At 37.5% G+C, this 19831-nt stretch overlaps 1 long non-coding RNA gene across 1 annotated transcript in view; it reads right to left on the bottom strand.

Moving 5' to 3' along the window:
* Positions 1 to 5407: 5407 nt before the first annotated feature.
* Positions 5408 to 19831, bottom strand: part of LOC148126142 (uncharacterized) — a 31169-nt gene continuing 16745 nt past the window's right edge. Inside the window, exon 2 of the long non-coding RNA XR_015742567.1 lies at positions 5408 to 5653. This is a non-coding gene — a long non-coding RNA (uncharacterized LOC148126142). The remainder of the gene's footprint in view (positions 5654 to 19831) is intronic.

The raw sequence follows: 19831 nt of genomic DNA, 5'->3' as shown, positions 1-19831 counted from the left end.
TAATACAATTGTGGTACTAACTTAATCAACTGCAGTGATTCACTTAACAACTGTGGCAAAATAAGGCAAAAATAAGGCAAAACTCACTTAACAAATGTCTCAATTAACAACAGAAATGTTGAACTCATTCATGGTCATAAGACAAGGACAAGGCCAGTAGTTGTCAGCCCTTCAAGGTAGACCAAATTTGAACAGCCAAGACATGATTATTATATATACCTTTATTGTAAAATTAGAATAATAGACCATGCAGCTCTGAATATGTCTCCTCCCTTCTTCTCCTTCTCTTTCTCATTCTTCATGAATTCCCACAGATGCAAGGTCAGGTTTTCAGATCATTGAACACCACTTTGCGTGGTCAGCTGAGTCTCCAGGGGGGGCAGGCACATGGCTTTCTTTGTTGATGGTGTCTTGTCATCTCTGTTTTGGACACTTGTGAGGTCATTGGCCATTGACTTCTAATTGGTAGGCTGGTTGAAGATGTTGGTCTCTCAACATTTCCATACCAGTGGAACTGGCCTTCTCTCATCTTCTCTGTAATTGGTGCTGTGATGATCCAGGGTGGGATAAAAAAGCAACAAAGTCACAAAAACAGGTGAAGTCCCTTTAATTCCTTCAACTTGGCTTCAAAGGTCCAAATATCATTGACTGGAGAAAAATCTCTCCCACAAACAGTTGCGGAAAGGAAGAACTTTCGTTCAAACTCAAAATACATATAAATTATAAATAGAAAAAAACAACACAAACCACACTGATCAATTAAGGAGACCAGGCAGGATAAGGGCTTGAAGATGTCCACAGATATCGAAATACACACACTGGGAAGGACGCCAGAACTCAGATAAGAACGAACTGACAAGAAATATTTTCATGCTTTGCTTCCAGCACTGGCCCATGCGCAGTCTGTCCTTTTAAATAGTCCTCACAGCTGCATCCCATGAAGGGGATCAAGGCCCTTCTCTCCCTCACCCCAGACCACTGCATTCACATTTCTCCTTATCTACTCCTCCCTGCATGCCCTAGGATGAAGAGGGGATGGGCCTGGGTCTTCCTCTGAATGCCCAGCTGACCTGTACCTTTCCCCAGTTTCCTCTAGAACCTCCGGAGCCACACTCCCACTCCCTGTCAGCTGTTCCTCCTCTCCTTCGGAATCAGATTCTAATGGGCATGACAGGTGACACACAAAAATGCTGTCAAATGGTGTCATTTGTGATGCGGTGAAGAAGGGAAATGCCTGATATCCAACATCCAATATGCCTCCTTCCTTCCCTGTGTATATCCTAAAAAAGACTTTACTAGAGAATCAAATCCTCTCAGAGAGAAGTCACTAGAAAATGCCTTTGTGGGAAGGCATTTTTGAAAGTGTCTGCATGCTCACACATGCACTTGGATACCAGGGAAGATACTGCTAACAAAAGTCTACAATCCTCTAATGCTGAGCAGCAAGAGAATTGTACCATTTTTAAAAAATAGGATTTAAAGTTATTTTTGGTTCAGAGTAAAAGCACTATACCAGAGGGAACTATACCAGCGAATTGTATTTCAGTGTTTTATTTGTGTAAAGCAGTTTGGATAATAATCACATAATAAAAGTGTTTCCTGTTCTCAGCCAAAGGTGGCTTATTTTATTTATTTTGCCCTTTCTAGGGAGAGGTTGGAAAAGAATTTCCTTTCAGCCCCAATCAGGATGGAGGCATTGCTTTGAGACCAAGTTTGTTAAATTAAAAAACAAAACAAAACACCTTGTATGTGAGATTGACAGACTCGGTTTCAAATACAGCCTAAGTGTTAGAGAGAGACTATTTCTACACTTAGATTTTTTTTTCTTTATAGGAAGACAAATTATCATACATATAATGTAAATGGCTGCATGTCTTAAACTAATCATTCTATAGATAGGGTTAAATTAACCTCAGAAGATATTAAAAAGTATGAATAAAATCATGACAGAGTTTATTAGTTGGGAATTGAAATATCATATGCATTTAATTTATTTCAATGTTAAATGGGAGACAAAGAAAGTAAACTGTGGTTCATGTTTCTTTCAGAATAATACAATCATTTAAGTAAAACTCAGATGGTTCAGTGGCTGATCTTATCAATACTGCCCACTGGATACAAAAATATCCAAAGAAACTTAAGGGAATATAAACAATCAAGGGGGAAATTAATCCAATAAATCTTTTTTTCCATCCTCAACCTTCAATTTCTCAATAAAGTTTATTAAACATTGTGTTTCAAAGCTGTATATTTTCAGGTGTGGATTTCTATGTTCCTTCAACATTAATCTCCTGAAAATAATGAGAATGTTCAAAGATTTCAAACTCAAAATGATCAATTTTCAGAAAGTAATTCTTTTGGAAAAAACAGACCATATCCTTACTTAAATATGATATGGGAGTAAATTAAAACGTAGCTTAAGAAATGCACTTCTCATTCCTTAACTGATTCATAGGGGTTTATAGGAAACTGACTTTCACTGGGATGAATGAGAAACAATATTTTTACCACTCCATTTAAAACCAGGCACATGGGCAGGGCAACTATGAACAATATATAAAACAAACTGGATAAACTTAGCTTTAGTGTTCAATTTTCAATTTAGCTTCTCAATTTAACTTTATAGGTACAAAACTGATAATTATAGATATAACCAAAGTCTTTGTCCTCAAACTGATCTATTTCTTGTCCATAGAATAGGAAGCATTGGATATTATTATAAGGTTAATCATAATTATCTTCATACATTACACCAACTGGATTCTAGATAATTGGAGAGATGACTTATACACAGGATGTTTTATTATAGCTGTTTTGTTAGCCAGCTAGACTCTGTTTGTTGTTGCGGCAGAATATAAATTTACTTAATAAATAAATAATGTCTCAACACCGTGAAGATAAAATAAATCTGTGTGCAAAGAACCAAGGGCAGGCTTCATCATTAATGTGACTTGATTTTAATTAAGCTAAGTTAGGGAAAATATTCAAAACATGCCTTCCAGAATTCTTTCCTATCCCTTAATAACAGCTTCTTTCTGAGTCAGATGACTGAGAAGACGGAAGAGGGGAGAGGGTAATATTTATAAAAACAATAATTTAATGTAATAGTAAGAAAGTCCTGGTATATTTGGCCAGGGAAATCTTCAGGCATACCCAAGAACATCTCTGAAGCATGTTTTTGCAGCTTGTGTAATAGGTAGAATAACTAGGAACAAACCATTCCAGAGGCAAGTGGGTAACACTGAGAAGGCTTGAGCATGGGGTCTCCCTTGCATCTGAGATGCTCAGCAAACTTTCTTTAGTAAGACAGGCAGATTTAACTCAGAGAAAGAAGTCTTGGTGATATCTGGGTCCCAAAACATGTAGGGTTTAAAATTGAAAGCAGCACTTTAAACTGTAATCCAAAGCTGACTCAAATTTGACATCAGTGTTTCCCAGAGAATGGATTCAGTTCATTCAAAATTTTTATCAATGTCTTGAAATTTGTTTGAATATGTTATCGGAGTTGGTTGAAGAGTAAAGTGTTGCAGCCATTTGGAGGGTTGTACGAGAAACAGAGAATGCATTTTCTTTTGATCCCAGAACAAAGCAACCGTATTTCCAAACTAACTTCTTCCAACACAACGAAATTTAAAACAACGTACTTTGTTTTCTGGAAGAACAAAAGCAGAGATGTTGAGAACAAGCAAGATAGTGCTAACTCCTATCAGACACCCAACTTGCATAAAAAATTGTAAATGGGTTGATTTTGAAATTATTTAAAAAAAAAACAATAAAGCACCCCTTAGGATAAAATCAAATCAGTAACTGATTGATTGAGAGGATTCCCACTTTTTCGGTTTTTAAATATGTTCAAGAAATCTCCTGAAGCACTTAGCCAATGACAGAAAACAAATAGCCAATCTCTTACTGATTTTTTTTTTTTCTGTAAGCCCCAATTATAGTAATAATACCAGCTCAGGCCTATCATACCTCAATGGTCTTTCTTGGAAAGAAAAGTTCAGCTTGTGAAATGATACTTTTGCTGCTGTGGCTTTTTTTTAACTGCTTCCAAACACTTAAAATTAACACATTGGAGTCATAGCCAAAGGTACTATCTATCTATAACTTTTGCGTTACTGGCAAAAGGATTAACAATTTTTAGAATGTCCCAGGGTCAACTGGCAAGCGAAATGCATTCAGAAAAATTCATAAATCACCAAGAACAAAGAAGAAACACATTCACGCACCCAAAGTCAACCAGAGCTCAAGCCAGTAAAGTTAAACAAATAAATAGAAACTCATCAGAATAGGATAGTCCCAAAGCATCACGAAGTCCTCATCATAACTCTAGTAGATACATTCTAGAAACTCTACAGCAATGGGTACCCTAACTGTGCATAAGAGATCATCCCAAACTTCTGAACTTTAAAATGAATTAAGGTGACAATGTTGTACCAGTAGTCTTGCTATTTGTAATCTCAGTATAGCATTAGAAACACTGGATGAAGCATAACAATAGGTATAAACATCTGACAAACTTTCAATATGTACGTCCTGCTCTCTTGAACAAATGAAGCTAGGCAACTATAGTCCCTTTACAACCTGTGGGCTTCAACTCCCAGAATTCCAGAGCCACTACAGGTCATAATGGGGCCATAGTTGTGCACCCCTGTTGCATAATCCATTGCATCATGACCAACAGACACAAATTACATAACTCTGGCATCTGTATGATGACTTCATGATGTGTGTGATGATCATATGACTTCTACTAGAGTAACTAATAATGGAGACGCGTAAGTGCAAATGCCTTAAAATATTTTTAGGGTTTTTTTTTAAGGTTCAGAAATATCTTATCAAGCAAATAATGGCTTGAAATTGCAAGGGTGCTTGTCCTGTCTGAGCTGGGACAGAGGTTGATCTGTGCTCTGCAACCCCTCCATTTTCCCATAGCCAAGTAAAGGGGGAGGGGAAGACAGACAGATGCATAATTGGACCTGGGGTCAAAATTTAATTTAAAAAAACATCCAAATCATGTCATCTTCTTTTCTTTTCATCTGCTGATATAGTTACATTTTATTAAAGCCAGAGGCTTCCAAAATTAGAAATGTCCCAAGCTTTTCTACCAATCTGAGAGGGCCTGAGCACCTGATATATGAAAATAAATTATATTCGGTGGGTGCAGCTAGAAGGTAAACTATCCTTGATCACAGAACATGTGTTCCTAAAGAAGAAAAATATATGTATATCCTGTTGTTTTGCTCCCTGGAAGTAGATTCCATCCCAGACCAAACCTGAAATTGAGATGGAACTTTCCTCAACATTAGACAAGTTTTGCCTGTTTCGTTTCTTAAAAAAAAAAAAAAAAGACAGGCACACATAAAAGACTTTTTAAAACCCCTCACAAGATACTCGAAGCAGGCTGTCATCCCAAAGAGGTTTGTTTATTGACATGAATCCACACCACACCCCTCCTCCAGGCAGCTGGTTAAATCAAACTGTCCAGGCCTTGTGAACTGCCATGAAACATCAGGAACACGTGTGAGGCCTAATGCTATACTTAGAAATTTGACTTTCCCCAGTGATGGATGGCTGAAATGAAGAATGAGAAGTTTGTCCTTTGAAGAATTCATTTATCTTGATACTTGAGAATAAGACCTCAATGGCAGCCCTGGAAGATAGACACAGAAAATTCTTTCTGGAATTTTAAAGCAACAATGACATTGACAGCAAAGCATTCCTGCATGTTAGAAACACTCTTTATAGCACATACTAATTTTGTGAAAGTATTTAAACATTTCTTCACAAAAACATTATTATTGTTATTGCAAATTAAATCAAACTCAAAACTGAATTTCCCAGAGAACCTCAACCACAGGCACATTGCTGTCCAATAGTTTTATTTTTCCTTATTAGATTCTTGAATATTTGGCTTATTCAACCTTTTGAGAAAAAGAGAGGGAAAGATATAGACATGCGTGCACAAATATATGCTTTCAGACGCACTTTTTAAATTTCATTCGTAAACATTGTGTGTCTTGTCCTATTTGTGTATACACATATGCTAACTTCATTATTTAGCTCTTCAGTATGATGTTGTAATCTGTAATACAAAGATATATATATATTGTGATAATTCTTTTAGCTTTAAGATGCTATGTGATTTAGATGTTGCAATAACTATTGCTTCTAATATTATTAGTGTTTCCTGAGCACTAAAATCCAAAACGATGTCTTTATTAAAATATTCAGGCAGGTGTTAGGCCCACCCAGAATATAACATCATCTTTATTGCTGAGGAATATTAAACCAACCCAGGTAAACTGTCATAGCAGGGTTTTTTTTTAGCATATCCTAAATGTGTGTATGCTTTTGCTTTTCTTTCTGAGACTGGACTATCAGTTTAAGAGCCAATGAGAGTTCTCTGAACTGCAAGATGGGTGGCATTGAAGAGGTAGAAGTGTAAAACACAGCATGTCAGCTTGGCCTGGGGGCTTAGGCCCATTAGTTTGCCTTTTCCTCAGTGGTCATCTAATAAAAATGCTACCATCTAACAAAACCCCAAAGCTTGCTTCCTTCTCTCTCTCTCTCTCTCTCTCTCCCTCCCTCCCTCCCTTCTTCTATCCCCCCTCCCTCTCCTCCTCTCCCTCTCCCTTTCCCTTTCCCTCCCTCAACTATTTCAGAAGGTGAAGTGGGTCAATGGAGATCATATCACTAATTTTGCAAGACCAGTTCTATTGGCTTCCTTCTTTCCTAAATCTATGTCTCCTCAAAATGATTAACATGAAAACCAAGATAGACTTTTAAGAATGGATGCCTTCAGGGGTGGGATTCAATTTTTTAAAAAACCGGTTCTGTGGGTGTGGCTAGGTGGGCATGGCCATGCTAGATGGGCATGACTTTTTTTTTGCAGCACCCCCTCCTGCGCTCTGTTTTGGGGCCTCCTGGGCCTAAGGAAAGCCTCCTGAGGGGGGCTTTTTGCTCCTAGAAGGCTTTCCTGAGGCCCAGAAAGGCAAAAAAGGAGCTTGGGGGGAGACCACACAGCACACACACCTGCGCTCCATTTTTGGGCCTTCTGGGCCTCAGGGAAGTCTCCTGGGGGGAGATTTTGTTACCAGAAGACTTCCCCGAGGCACAGGAAGGCAAAACATGGGGCGTGAGGGGGGGTGCAACACTACCCCCTGCATGCCCCTTTTTGCCTCCTGGGCCTCAGGGAAGCCTCCTGGGAGAAGCAGTAAGACAGCGAGGGGGATCCTGGCACAGCTGATCATTGGAACAGCTGATTGTCGGGAGAAAAAAAGGAAATACCTTAAGGAGTGACTGGGCGGGGGAGAATGTAGTCAGCAATGCTGGGCATGTGCGCAATGTTGTGCATGCGTGATAAGGATTGAATGGGTCCATACCCATTCAAGAGGCAGGTGGAAAGGGGAGGGGAGGGGAGGGGAGGGGCCAACCAGAGGCACGATTTGCCGGTTCTCCGAACTGCACAGAATCATAACAACTGGTTCTATAGAACTGGTCTGAACTGGTAGAATACTATCCCCGTGTGCCTTATGTTCGTTGGTTGCTTGCTTGCTTGTTTTTCCTCTTCTTTCTTTCCTGCTTTATCTCTTCTCCCTGTAATCTTGTGGGAGTTATTTTTATTATATCTTGTCAACTAATTTTTCCTGAACTTCAGGGATAATAAATGCTGTAATCAATCTGGTTATCTGTAGGATGACGATTCAGAGATTCCTCATTAAGAATAACTACCCAATTGTGAAACATTATTTTAATGTAAACAATACCATTAAATGCGGATTTTTGAAGGTGACTAATGGATTATATAGCATTGCACCATCTCCCCCACATGCATTTTATCTCTACCTTGGTCAATTTTATTTTAACTGAATTTTAATTTAAGATCTCCATTTATTTATTTAATTATTTAATTTATATTGCCGCCTATTCGCCCATGGGAAATTTTATTGTTTTAACATTCTATTTTAATTGAATGCTTGTAAGCCATCTAAGGTTGCCTATGACAAAATGGGTGTAATGTAAGTGTAATAAATAAATAAAAAACAATCATATTGCAATTGTTAATTTACAACTTATAATAAATACATATATTTATAATAAAATTTCTAAAGGGTTCTGCTTGGTAGAAGCATAATACCTACTTCGGGGGTAATCACTTCAGAGATTTTCTGGCAGGAGATGTTAAATCATAACCTACTATCTGCAGATTTTAAAAAGTATATAGTTTGATCATACAGTATCTAATGATTGGTCTGAAAACCTAAAATTAAAATGCTGAATTCTAATCAGACCTGAACCAGGGAACCAGTCTCATTGAGAACAAATTGTAGCAACAATAACAAGTTATAATAATCATGTTAAAGATCCACAGATATCCATGAAATTTCTTATATGTTCATGTAAACCATAATTTCTTAATGTACAGTAACCTGTAAATGTACTTTACAGGATGTTTGCATATACAGTATAAGATTGATATTTACTAATCTGATGTTTATTATAATATTTAGCATAGGAATATCAGCAAACATTGCTCAAATTTGTTGGAAGAGTAGCTATCTTTAACAGAGGTGGTATTCAGCAGGTTCTGACCAGTTCTGGAGAACCAGTAGTAGAAATTTTGAGTAGTTCAGAGAACTGGCATATACCACTTCTGACTGGAGATTTTACAGTATCCTTCCTCTGCCACACCTACCAAGCCATGCTCACAGAACCGGTAGTAAAAAAAATTGAATCCCACCTCTGATCTTTACTATGATATGGTCATAAATTCTAAGGACACAATAATTATTAAGGAATGAATTGTTGCCTTATAACTTTATTAGATGAACATAAGCCCTACAATAATTCAATTCATCAAGTGGGATAACCTAGGAAAAAATAAAATGTTTTAAAATCAGTGCATCTATCTACTTATCTATCATCTAGCTATAATCTAGCTATTTAGCTAGCTAGCTCTCTCTCTATCGTTTATCTATCTTCCTTTTTAAATATTTACAGGGGTCTCAATTTATTAAACCGTGTAGCACATTGAAAATTGCAAAACAAAAACATCAAACAAAGCCAGCTAACATGTAGCTAGAAACTCTTATTTTTCTTTTCCAGAGTATAGAAGACTCACAGGAGGCAGACTTGGGCAGTACAATCTTAACAGCAGCTGTGCAAATATTATAATATTGTGTGCTATTATTGTGTTAAGTTGCAGTCATAGACATTATGATATCTGGGCTTGTTTAACTAGAGCCAAAGGCAAGATAAGCAAAGGAAGTACAGATATTAAAACCCTGGGTCATATAACTGGGAACAGATTTAGTTTCCTCTATCAAATCTTCCGTTGAAACAAAAATAAATAAATAAATAAATAAAGCAGGTTTTGTGTCAACAATCATTATGCAGGGGAAAGATTGACATTGGTGATGCTTTACATTTGGAAATGTGTACCATTTATTTTTTTCTGGGAAGTAGTGGACATAATGGTATCCAAGTTCACACCCTGTGAGTAAATGGGCACAAATATTAAGAAGCATCCTTATCCCAATTGCGTTCTTTCAATTATGTTCACAGCAGCTGCACTGTCGGAAACAGAGTTGCTAAAAAGAATAATCCAAGTACTGTACACATGTCTGACTCTTCGTAGTACATGCAATGAATTGTGCCTTTCTTGTTTGAAAGATTCTTTCAATTAAGTCTCTTGCCACCTGTTGGTTTCCACATGAATGTGCTTTCAATAATCAACAGCAGCAATAGCTTACAGAAAGAGGTTCAAGTCCAGAGAATGAAGGGAAGATGACAATCTAATTGCAGGCCTTTTGAAGAACATTACTTAGGGCATAAACAAGAGTTAATTTTTCTCCCATTTTATTTCTTTCTGAGATGGTTTTGCATTTTGTTCTTCCCAACCCAAAGAAATCTTGGGAAGAAAATATGTTAAGCAGGCCAGAAAGGGGCATCTATCTATCTTTTTGTCCATCTGCTGGATAACTCTTCCAAAACTGAACAGAACTGGACCACATTTGGTATGATGTGAGAAGCCAGTGAAAGAAAGACTGTGAGATTGAAAATGAGACTCTGGAGAATATTCCAGAAAAGGTCTTCCAATACATAACTGGAGCATAGCATATGAAGAACAGCTTGTGCAATTTTCTATTGCTTGCTGGAATATCATGCAAACAATAGTAAACAGTGAGCACATCTTTCAATTGTAGTATCTTCTCTCTTTAGCATTTCAAAAGATCACCATTGGGATTAGTATTCAACACTTTAGGCCAAATACTCTATCTTTTCACTGGAGTTTGAGTTCCATTGCCTTCTTTCGGAGCCAGTTCATTGATGCTAACTGAAACCAGAACAAAGAAGCTGCGACAAGTTGAAAAAGAAGTATTTGAGAAAGGGAAACAAAAGTAGCATTATATCATTGATAGTGTCCCTTAAAGCCATGGAGTTAAAGGCTGCTTTCGAGAGGAAGTGGCTTTATATAAAAGGAGACCCAATTTCTATATAATTCTCTCCAGGTTTTTGGAGTGAGACAGTGTATTTGCAGCTGCAATCCAACCACACTGAGGATTCCCTGTGCTGCACAGAGTCTCTCCTTTGAGGTTACTCACGTAGTTTTCTCAATGATGTCTATTGTAGGATTCTGGGTCTCTGTTACCCCTGATGCACTGATTTCTTAAAGTTTGACAATTTCACAGATGACGGTTATGCAAAGAGAGAAAAAAGTAATGTGGTGCAAACTTCCTAATCATTGATTTATTTCTTTTCCTGACTTCGCATGGCAGGGTTCCAAATGAGAAATTGCAAAACACAATTCCTCATTCTGAACTGATCAGCCAACTGCTTCCACAGATTGCCTTTTCTCTCCAGTTGTCTTCAATGTTCAAGGAGCGTTGGGTACATATTCCAACAGACAGCTGCCATTCATTTTCAGTGGGTTTTCAGCTGTACTTCACTCAGTTTTCCTACTTCTTAATGCTAGATGTAAATGAATGTCTAAAGGAAGATCTATATGTTCCAACTTCAATTCCTTGTGACACATGTAATGATGAACTGTGTTTGTGACAGAGATAATTTTTCTTTGAAATTTAGACACTTAAATGCACAACGCACACCAGTATCCTACATTATTTTGCTTGTGCTCTATGCCTATTTTAGGACTTCATCAGATTGACGATCTTTTCCAGATGTGTCGCACATCTTCAAATTGTCCTATGCATCTGCAGTTTGCTATGAATTTCATTTAGAAGAAGAGAATCAGAGGGTGCCATTTTGTTTTCCAGAAAACTCTTTTCTGATCTGCTATTGCAATTACACAAAATTCAAAATGGCTGCCTCTATAAAAAAATGTCTACTTACATTATCACTCACTGTCATTGTTGTAGGTTGGCAAGTGAATATTTTAGAAAAATATCCAAAAGTATAAACTAAATGGATCATTTATCTGATATTATTCTTTAAAATGTATTATTGATTTTTAGTTTAATTATTTGTTATTCTCTGACCTGATATTTTGCCATTTTTCTTGTTCTCTTGCAAAAACACTTTACAGGAAATAGCATAATTTTGTAAATGAAATTTTCTTGCAAAAGAAATAATAAAGCTATTTGGAACTTTGGTAAGAATTGAGTCATTTCCATGCTTTAGAAGGAAATATTTGTTAATGACTGCAGAGTTTTGCAGAAAATGATTGTTTAAGATACACAAAATAGAATTTACCAAGCAAATAAGAATTCGAAAATACAGTCTTTACATTAAATTGGTATGTTCACCATTATATTTTTCTTCAGATATAGTGTGTACTACCTATTCTTTCTAAAAGAGAATTTAAAATACTATTTTCCCCAGCTTCCATATTGCTGATGTACTTTACTTAATTATCTTTTTTCCATTTATTTCCATATCTTTAAAATCAATTTTTAAACTCATGGTTAATTTTTCTTTGTTCAAGCAAATGGCTTTTCTTTTGATCAAACCAGTAGTTTTTTTCAAACTTGTTGTTAGCCTTAAGGTGGTTAAATAAGCACTTTCTGAAAGTGATTAGAAAGTGAAGTTAATGAAATGCATATCCTTTTAAAGGCACTTCTGTGGTTGAAATCATGATGGCTAATCCATTTATGTCACGGATGTCCTCTGGAGCACAAGTGGCTAATTTTCTGTCCTCTTCTTATCTGGAGAGATTTTGAAGAATTGGTCTACTTCTGGTACTTCAGTTTTTGCTGTGGTTATTGTCTCTGCTGTTTTGGAGACATGCTTGGTTCTCCATGCTTCTTTTGGAAATCTTCTAAAGATTGAAATCTAAAGATTGGCTCATCCCTGAACTTGCAATTTGTTTCCCTGGATTGTTTCCAAAAAGAAGCTTTTGAGGCTCCTTTTTCTAGGCAGGATAGTTTCAACTACAATGTGCCATGCTTAAAGATTTGTGGCTGCAATAAATATTTTAAATTTGTCGCCAAAGCAGGCTGCATAACTGGCAGCATAGACCAAGTTGTAAACAAGGGGCTTGTAGCAAGTAAGCATCTGCTGTCTGTAGGTACAATGACTGGTGCAAGTGGACTGAATGTAGCTGAAACTTATCAAACAATGCTTTTGTCTGGATGTGCACTTGAGTATACAAGCCTTAAAAAACATGTAACCAGTCTCAAATTTGTTCATGAATCTCCCTCTGAATGACCCACAGTTGAAATCCATCCTTCATTTCAGTTATCAATTGAAAACAGAGTGAAAATGGAAATGGCAAAATGATATCAGAGTATATGTAGCTCTGGCTGCTCTCATCTCTGAAAAATACATATTGGTTATTTAAATAAATAGAAAGTTGCAGTGAGAGCTTTTAGTGGTGACTGCCCAATGTACATGATAACAGAAGAATTATGGCTATTATTAATCAATATGAAGTCTGTTCTTTGCCATTTCTCTGTACTATTCACTATTTAAACAGTTTTAGTAGCAATTAGAAGAAAAAAGATAATGGGCTCATGGTACTTGGTGAGCCAATGCCAACTGTACAATTGTTTTCACATGGACCTGTTGTATTTCACAATTCATACTGGATATTGAAGTAAACATTAAATATCTTTTACACAGAAAAGTAAACTTATCTGTGCATTGGCTCAGAATGCTAACATTGAAGTAATTAATAAGCTTTAGTTACATTAAATTAAAATGCCTATCAATAAAGGAGAATATTTGTAGCTCGGGGTTGAAATGAGGGGTCCTTTGTTGTTTTCTTGCATACGTTTCATCACCTAACTAGATAATGTCATCAGTGCTAGTTGCTGATGACTAAAACTGATGATGTTATTTAGTTTGGTGATGAAACATCTGCAAGAAAACAACCAAGTTCAGAGACCACCAAGCCTATTGCATGGCTTTGTACACCTTTTAATTTGACGTCATATTTTTGTGTCCATTTTTGAGCAACAATTTTCATTTATAGTCTTTGTAAATCATAAAGAATTTATGAAACAGCATTTTACTGAACTGGAAAATGTACCTTACCACAATTTCTAGAAAGATTCTCATAGAAATGCAGTACAACAATCTACTAAAGATTTTGACAAAATTTGATATCCATCACAGGGAGACTTTGTAGATATAAATACACACAGTTTAGTTATTTATTATCTAGTTAGATATACAATTCAATGCAGTATACTAAATGATCTTATTCTTTGTGATAAAGTACAGATAAAGCTTGTATGCTTACAGTACAGGGTCTGGAAATAAATAAATATAAATATCTATACCAGGAGTGTCAAATTCATGTCACCCCAGTGGCATCATGTGATGTATTGGGATTTTTCCTCCCTTTCACTAAACCGGGCATGGCCAGTGCGAGACGCATCTGGGCCACAGGCTATAAGTTTGACAGCCCTAATTTATACAGTTACTGTGTGGAAGTCAACTTTTGATGACCACATCCATATAATTTTCTTCACAACAATGTAGATTTAATTTGAATACTTCCTCCCCCCCGATTTTAGCTTATAGACCTGGTATTTCTTAGTGGGTTTCCATCCAGCTGATCCATTCCTTAGCTCAGCTTTTTTGTTTTTTTAGGCAAGCCAAATTTTCCAGATCTGTCACTAACTGTAACTCTTGTACTCATGTACATCTGGCACATCTTAATGATTATAAGTACATGATTACATTATTTGAGCAGAGAAGTGCCTTGTTCATTCTTTAGCATTTCCAGTTATCTCTAGGAATTAACATTTCATAGGTCAAGGACTGTATTCACCCTTGTGTATCAAGTTGAGGGCTACACGAGGTCAGGAAAGAACTGTGAGGGCTCAATGGAAAATGCAGTTGGAACTCTAAGGAAGCAGAAACAGGGAACAAATTGATATTTGAATAGATTAAATAAATACATATTCTGCCTCTTGCAGAAGTCAACGTGTTGCTTCCAACATCTTTAAAAGGATGAGAGTACAGCATATTTGTGTATCTTTGTTCCCATCATTTCAAATGGGATTTTTGAAAAAACTTCAAAGAGTTCCTTTTAAAAATGTAAACCATATTCCAAAACATTTCTGAATTTATTGTAAATTTGGTTTATAAATTCTAAATTAAAACCTTTCTTTGTTGTTTTCTATTCTGTCTCTGTTCTGTAAGAAATAAGGTTCAGCATTTAAGGATACCTGCAAAAGATGCCTAATACAGAGGCCTTGTCCAGATTTATAGAAATAGCCTATACCAGGTTATTCTTACAATTATGGCCCAACTGGGACTTAAAGCAAAATTTAGGAAAATGTCTGGCCATCTGCCATGAAGAAAGGCAAAATAACTACAACTCTTTTGATTTTCAATAGCATGTGGAATTTTCAGCACAGCTAGATTTTTACAACATGAAATAGTCCAAATTCCATAGAAATCAGTACAAAACCTTACAGCAGTGGTTCCCAAACTTTTTCAGTCCACTGCCTCCTTGGTGCTACAAACTCATCCTTGGTGCCCCCCACCCAGGGGTGGGATTTAAATTTCTGTGAATGTGGCCTAATTTGAGGGTGTGGCTTGCTCGTCATGTGACTGGGTGGGCGTGGCTTGCTGGTCACGTGGCTGGCTGGCGTGGCTTGCTGGCTGGGTGTGCCTTCGTGGTCACAAGACCGGGTAGGTGTGGTTTGGTGGGCATGTGATTGGGTGAGCGTGGCCAGGTGACTGGCAAACCAAATACAAGTGGTCCTCACTTAATGGCTGGTTGTTTAGCAAGTCTCCTAATTTATGACTGGCCTCCCCAGAGCTACTTGACCTGTTTTTGGAGTTTTGACAGCCATGCACACACACTCTCTCTCTCCTAACCCTGCTGGAGCAAGTCATTGGACTAGAATTGGCAAAGTGTCTCTGATTAGATTCTAGTAGTGAATAGAATCTAATCAGAGATGCTTTGCTTATTCTTGTTGATATGTTTTATTTGCATTTCTTTATTTTATGTTGCTGAATTGCATTGACATGTGTGTCCCTTCTTGTGCACAGCCCAGAAGCTTTTGTGATTATTTGCAGGAAAAATTATCGACCTCTACTTTTCAAACATGCCACCACTGCTGCATTCTAGGTGCCAGCCATGCAGGTCCAACCCATTGAACCCGCTGCACCAGAGGGACCTGCCCAAGCAAGTCTGAGCGGAGTGATGCACCAAGTCAATGGGGTGACCCTGAGAGAGGAAAAGAGAGAGAGAGAGAAAAGAAAGAGAGAAAGAGAAAGAGAGAAGGAAAGAAAGGGAAAGAAAGAAAGAAAAAAAGGGACAAAGAGCGAGGGAGAGATGGAAGGAAGGGACAGAAAGAAAAAGAAATAAAGAAGGAGGGAGGGAGGAGAAAGATAATGAGATATCTATTCTAGTCTAATCACCTGCTCCAGCAGGGTTAGAAGGGAGTGTGTGCGTGTGTGTGTTCTCCTTGTAATTTACCAGTACATTTTGGTTTTGCCTTCTTCAGAATTGGCACTGTAATACATTGGGGAAAAGTAATTTTTTAGGGTGGAGGTCTGGTCCAATGGATCCTGTTTAAATCCTCAACAAAATGTGAGAGCTTCCTGACAGTCTCTTGACCATGTTTCATCCACAAAACCTTTAATAAAAGCCAAAGATGTTTCAATGTGGAAAACGGCCTCAGTCTAAACTAGACCTCATTTCAATCTGATGCATCAGGTTTCTCTCTCTCCCTCCCTCCCTCTCCCTCTCTCTCTCTCTCTTTCTCTTTCTCTTGCTCTCCCTCCCTCATTCGCTCCCTCTCTCTCTCCCTCCCAAACTGGCTTTGCTCTACTTTCCCAATGTGCCTGCGGAGCCGGCGCCTCGAACATGGATGGATGGATGGATGGATAGATAGATAGAGAGAGAGACAGGTAGGTAGGTAGGTAGATATATTGATAGGTAGGTAGGTAGGCAGGCAGGCAGATAGACCTTTTGGATGAATGTATGGATAGGTATGTAGGTAGGAAGGAAGATTGATAAATAGATAGATAGATAGATAGATAGATAGATAGATAGATAGATAGATAGATAGATAGATAGATAGATAGATGGATGGATGTATAGGTAGGTAGATAGACAGAAAGACAGACAAACCTTTTGGATGGATGGATGGATGGATGGATGGATAGATAGATAGATATATTGGTAGGTAGGTAGGTAGGTAGACAGAAAGACAGGCAGGCAGGTAGGAAGGAAGAGGAAGGGGGCTTTGACCACATGCCCAATATCCAGGATCCCGCTCAGCCAAGCCCACCCCTCTTTGTAGTTGCCATGCCTGACAGCAAGTTCACAGGCTGCCCCTCCCACCAGGGATCAGCCTACCAAGCTGTCCCCACTCCCGGGGCACTCATGTTGTAGAGGACAGTGCTGTTCCCTCCTTCCTGGAGCCGGTACAGGGCAGGATTGAGGAAGCCCAGGGCAGGCAGTGGTGGCACGTTGGGAAAGTTTGCTCTACTTTCCCAGTGTGGCCCTGCTGCTGTGTTCGAGGCACTGCCCCCACAGGCACGTTGGAAACTTTTCCCAATGTGCCTGTGGAGGTGGCACCTCGAATGCAGCAGCGGCAGCATGTTGGGAAAGTAGAGCAAACTTTCCCAATGTGCTGCCGTTAGCCTGCCCTGGGCTTCCTCAATCCTGCCCTGTACTGGTGAACTTGCTGTCAGGCACGGCAACTACAAAGAGGGGCGGGCTTGGCTGAGCGGGATCCTGAATATTGGGCATGTGGTCAAAGCCCTCCTTCCTCTGCCTCCCCCTAGGTGATCCACGGATGCCATTGACTGTTGCACTGGAGCAGTGCAAGGGGCTTAATGGGGTGAGCCTGTGGACCCAGTGCCTCGAACACCTCCTTGCCACCTCTTAGCAGCCCCCTGCTGCCCCCCTTGCATCCCACCGCCCCCCAGGGGGAGGTACCATCCCCTTTGGGAACCACTGCCTTACGGTATATGTTAAAAAAAACCCTCAATGATTTAGACATTCTTCAACTTTATTATTTTGAGACAGGATATGATAACATTTTCAGAGTAACATCTTACAAATTATAGGCAGATTTTGGTTGTCTTTGGGCAATGGGAAGGAATGTCCAGATGATATTACTGCTTGCCTAAAGTGAAAGTGGTTTCAGAAGGTAAAGTGGAAGTATATAATTTATTTAGAAAGGTTGAATTATTGATGATAAAAAAAGAAAAATAAATTTTCAATTGCAGTTTAGAATATAAATATTACAGATGTAACTTTATTTGATGTTTCACCCAAAGTTAAATATGACATTAAAAAAAACTGCTGCAATTTACATTAAAGCACTAGCTATGTAGCAATAATTTCAGTCTGATTGCTTAATATTAAGATTTCCATTGTATTATTATTTAATAGGTAAATATATTTATATGTGTGTGCATTTATGATAAAAAGAAATAAGAGATAAAGAAAACAAATTTAATAAAAATTAAAATACCTAAAAAGTAGAGAAAAAAGAAAAAAGGAAGCAATAGTAAAAACTGCTATAAAAAAGAAAAAACTATTGATTTCTGACTCACCCCTTTTTACACATTTGCTGATGTGTGATACTTGTCAAACATTCCATCTCCCTTAAAAACCATGCTGTGTTTATCATGCTTTGTGGTATGTTAATCAGTGCCTTAATCTTGTATACAACCAAACAATTCTTTCCCATAATGAGGCAGCTGATACTGACAAGTCTAGCTTATGCATTGAGTATCAAACAAAAATCAAAATTTTCATGTCAAAATGTGATGAGTACTAAATTCAATGAGTTTTCAAAGCAGTTGAGTACCAAGGTACCATTGTATATCTTGCATATGCTCTAAGTTAGATCATTGAGAAAGAAAAATCACATGATTTCTCTTTGTAAACACAATATTTCTATTAATTTTTTTAATTGAGTATGAAAATTACCAACAATGGCACATTTCAAGGAGTACTACAATGCCAATTGTGTCAATGGAAAATGAAGAATATAAAAGCCATATTGAACACATGGTCAGAATTACAAGTGTTGGTTTTGTCATTCACTGAGGCACAATGTATCCTAATTAATAATTACATCACATGCATAAAAAGATATTTATGTATTCCAAACTTTCCATATTTTCATAAATTTTCACATTACAATTTTGAGAGGAGAGAAAGCAGAATTGGTATTGTCCCTGTCAATAGTTTCAGTACAGAATAAAGTCTGTCATTTCTCCATTATAACTCGATCATTTCTCAAGCTGGCTTTTATTTTATTTTTTAAATTTCATTTGAATGCATATTAACATATGATTGTAATTAGCCACTCTATAGAGTATGAAAATGAAAACTATAGGCTCTTCCATACATTATTTGTTTGGTGATATTTCCAGTTCCATCCTCAACACATGCAAGAGACTGCTTAAAATATAAAAGTCCAGCAATAATGGCATTTTATAATGACCTGTAAATTTTTAATGAAACAGACAAAGAAGGAAAGTTATAATAGCTCTTTCTGCTTTAATATGCTGTTAACAAGGAGCAAAACTAAGCTTTAAAAAAATGTTAAAATGAAAAAGAAATCCAGCTTGAATTATTTCGAATTAAAAATAGAGATGATAAGATACTTAAAATCATGCTGAAAAATTGAAGTGTTAGTTGAACAAGCATGCCAAAATCTTAATCAAGCATATAAAAGTATTTGTATTGTACAGAATGCCTTTGTAGTATCCTTCCTCAGCCAAAAACAAACTCTAGCAAATTGTCAGAGTTTTTCCAGGAACTGCATTTTACTCTTATTCTGCTATTTATGTGTCTGCCAAGCATTTAATTTTCATGGCTTTATGTACAGCAAACTCTCTATTGATTTTCTTAAGGTCAGATACCATATCTTTTGTTATTTTCAGCCAACAGTGCTGTGCCAGTATAAATCAGAGAAAATCTGGTCTTTAATAGCTCCAAACGTCTGCATTCTGGAAAGGACTGAATGTTCCCAAGATGTACAAGTCTGTGCTTCAGTCAGACTCAGCTATGGAAGATTTTATTCACTGTATTTGTCCGCATCTAATTATTTACTGACACAATGGATTAAAGTAAGAGAGCGCAATGTTTCTTTTCCATGAGAAAAAACATTTTGAGCCATAAGATATATTAGCAAGGAAAATTGGTGTGTGGAAAATGCAGGAATTAATTGCCAATAGTGTGTACACTTAGGAAATTCCTAAATGGTCCCCAGTTTGTTCATTTCTCAACCACATGGAGAAAGCCTGGAAAAAAGCATGAGGCATACAAAGGATGGTAACTTTTTGGGCCCATCAGACTAGGCCTTTGTGTGTACATATATATTTGTATCAGTGGTGGGATTCAAATTTTTTCACTACCGGTTCTGTGGGCGTGGCTTGG

The sequence above is a fragment of the Pseudonaja textilis genome, chromosome 3 (genome assembly GCF_049901715.1).
Source record: "Pseudonaja textilis isolate UNSWEBS1 chromosome 3, rPseTex1.2, whole genome shotgun sequence".
Taxonomy (NCBI): domain Eukaryota; kingdom Metazoa; phylum Chordata; class Lepidosauria; order Squamata; family Elapidae; genus Pseudonaja; species Pseudonaja textilis.
Note: the sequence above shows the minus strand (reverse complement) of the source record. Positions and strands in the feature narration are given on the sequence as shown.